We start from the raw sequence: 3,396 nt of genomic DNA on the forward strand, positions 1-3,396 counted from the left end.
GCCTGTTTTAAATAAGATCAACACAAATAGGGAACAAGAAGTAGAGAAGCCAACTTTAGGAGATGCATTCATTCCAGGGTACTTGGTTAATGCCTCTCGGGTTTTACCAGCGTATCTCTGAAAGGAGACGCACATCCTAACCTCACAGCTATTTAACAGTGATCACTTTCCTTATACACAGAAAATATGCTTACCTCTTTGACAGCTCCAGTCTTGACTGCAAAGAAAAGGTTATTACAAGAACCCAATTCTAGGTGCCCAACTACATTTTATCATCACAAATAGCTCTCAGTGTTTCTAAACAGAGGATTATTGGCATTGCGTGTAACATAATTTTTAGTTGTGGGGGACCATTCCAGACACTTAGCATTCCTGTCCTATTCACTAAAAACCAGCAGTTTTCAAGGTCGCTGTGACAAACAAAAACATACCCATATGTTTCCAACTGCCCCTTAATGAGAATCACTGAGATCCAAGATTAAAATCTATTAACTTCCTGACTCCCACAGAAAGCAACTGCTTCATTACCTTCAGTAACAATGACTGAAGAGGAACACGTTGTTTAAAAAAACATTGTAATTAAATATTACTTTGGAAAGATAAGCTGATTTCTTCACATCCACAGTGATCTGAAAGGATTAGATGCACAATGTGCAAAACTTATCGTCCCCAATTGGACACATACAGTCACAGGGAAATGACTGTTTACCTTCTACTGGCAAATCTTACCCCATTTATCTTTAGTATAAAAATATGTCCACCCACTACAATAAGATAAAAAAACGTATAGATCTTCTTGATAAATTCCCTCACACTGATGTTCCTGGAAACTGCTGTTGTCTTTGCTCCAAAACTTGCTAATATAATAGTTGTTGCTGTTTCTGTAAAAACTGCACCACTTCTGGACTTCTTAGTAAGAAGTCTTTTTTGATTTAACACTTGTTCTGAAAGAGCAGGTCTTGCAGGTTGATCCCCAAAAGATCCTGTTCTCTGTTTAACAGTAGAGAGTATATTATCTGCACTTTCCTCAAGTTTGACGTTTCCCGCGCTGCCAGCCTGGGCGGCCGCACTGCAGTTCAGGGCTTGGTCACTTTTCTTCTTCTTGTGCTTATCCTTGTACATCTTGTTGCGATGTTTCTTGCACATCCACGGCTTGCGCTGTTTGGCCACCTGGCTCGTGGTCTCGCTGCAGCCCTCGTAGGTGCAGGTCTTGCTCATGAGGCCCCCGCCGCTGCCCCTGCCTCTGCCCCGGCCCCGGGTTCCCGCACTGCCGCCCTCTCCCCCAGAGTGGGTCTCCTCGTCCTCCAGATCCTCCAAACTAGCCGTGCTCTCGCCTCTCCCCGGGGTCCGAAGTGTCCAGCAGGTCTGTCTCATCTTCCCTCGCCTCCTCCTCGCCATCCCCCGCCACTTCGCACAGGTACCGAACGGGCTTGCCAGCCCTGGCGCTGCCCCGCCAGGGCCGGAGCCTGCCGCAGGACACATTTCGGCCGCAGCCTCGTCCTGCTCTCCACAGGGGCGCATCACCAGCAGGGTAAACTGTGAGGCCGCAGCCGGGACGGGGGCTGGAGCCGGGGCCTGGCCGGGGGCAGGGGCGGGGGCCCCCGGGCGGAGCGCCCCGCTAGCGGCGCCGGCCCCGCGCCCTCGGCGGCAGCCTGCACCTCCGTGCTGCTGAGACCTGGCGAGGGTCCACGACCCCAACCTTTCAGCACCTGCCGGTCCCAAGTGCACTTAGCAAACCAAGACCCGGGACCCGCGAGAGGAAAAGGGGCTGGAATATAGTTGATTAACAATGTTGTGTTAGTTTCAGGTGTACAGCAAAGTGATTCAGTTATACATATACATGTATCTATTCTTTTCCAAATTATTTTCCCATTTAGGTTGTTACATAATATTGAGCAGAGTTCCCTGTGCTATACAGTAGGTTCTTGTTGGTTATCCATTTTAAATATAACATTGTGTACATGTCAATCCCAAACGCCCTAACTATCCTGTCTTTCAGTTACATTTCTGGTGGTGGTTCTAGGGATTATAATTTGCATCCTTAACTCATCACAGTCTATTTAGAATGAATATATTAAATGAATGAATATGTAAAATATGAGAATCTTATTACATTAAAATTTTATTTACCACCTCTTTTGCTATTGTCATGTATTTTACATAGACATACATAACAAACCCCACACTATCGTGAAAGTCATTAACAAGGAAGTCATTAGACTAGGGTGGCTCTAACGCTTTGGCCCCCAAAGTAAGCAAGCCAAAACCTAAGCCAGAGTCAATTTCTATAAATGCCTCAAGGGTAAAAAATCAAAACTTGAGAACAGCCAATCACAAACAGCCAACTAGACTTTCCCAGATAATGCAACTGCTCAAGCTAGAGCCAGTTAAATAATGTCCTTGCTTTGCTCCTGCGACTGCTCTGTAAAAGCCTTTTCCCTTGGCTCCTGACAGTAGCGTGCCCTCTAACCAGTTTCAGTTTGGCACTGCCTGATTCAAATCAATGTTTGCTCCAATGAACTCTTCAAAAGTTTAATGTGCCTCAGTTTATCTTTTAACAGTATTATATTATTATATTTACTTTATTTTTTTATAAATTTATTTATTTATTTTTGGCTGTGTTGGGTCTTTGTTGCTGTGCGCGGGCTTTCTCTAGTTGTGGCGAGCTGGGACTACTCTTCGTTGCAGTGTGCGGCCTTCTCATTGCGGTGGCTTCTCTTGTTGTGGAGCATGGGCTCTAGGCGCAGAGGCTTCACTAGTTGTGGCACACAGGCTCAGTAGATGTGATGCACAGGCTTAGTTGCTCCCCGACATGTGGGGTCTTCCCGGACCAGGGCTCGAACCCGTGTCCCTTGCATTGGCAGGCAGATTCTTAACCACTGCACCACCAGGGAAGTCCCCATTGTGGGTGATATATTTTAAGAAGTCTGGATTACATTGTCTTCCTTTAAAGGGTACTGATTTTTGTTCTGGTAGGTAGTTAAATTACAGGTATATCCTTTTGGCCATTTTAGCCTTGGTTTTATTCTTTATTAGAGTGGGTGTATTTCAGTTTGGACCTTTTTTTTTAAATAAGTTGATTTATTTATTTTTACTATTATTTATTTATTTATTTTTGCCTGCATTGGGTCTTCGTTGCTGCACGCAGGCTTTCTCCAGTTGGGTAGAGTGAGGGCTACTCTTTGTTGTCGTGCGCGGGCTTCAGTAGTTGTGTCACGTGGGCTCAGTAGTTGTGGCTTGTGGGCTCACTAGTTGTGGCACACGGGCTTAGTTGCTCCACGGCATGTGGGATCTTCCCTGACCAGGGCTCGAACCTCTGTCCTCTGCATTGGCAGGTGGATTCTTAACCACTGCACCACCAGGGAAGTCCCTCAGTTTGGACTTTAATCTTAGAGC

The 3,396-nt window shown here is 45.9% G+C and overlaps 1 pseudogene across 1 annotated transcript; it reads right to left on the reverse strand.

The window, feature by feature from the left end:
• Window positions 1–565: 565 nt before the first annotated feature.
• On the reverse strand, window positions 566–1,521 carry LOC307177667 (regulatory factor X-associated protein-like; annotated as a pseudogene). Its single transcript has one exon. The product of its transcript is annotated as a regulatory factor X-associated protein-like (transcript).
• Window positions 1,522–3,396: the final 1,875 nt, after the last annotated feature.

The sequence above is a fragment of the Stenella coeruleoalba genome (genome assembly GCF_951394435.1).
Source record: "Stenella coeruleoalba genome assembly, chromosome: 19".
In the NCBI taxonomy this organism is placed as follows: Eukaryota; Metazoa; Chordata; class Mammalia; order Artiodactyla; family Delphinidae; genus Stenella; species Stenella coeruleoalba.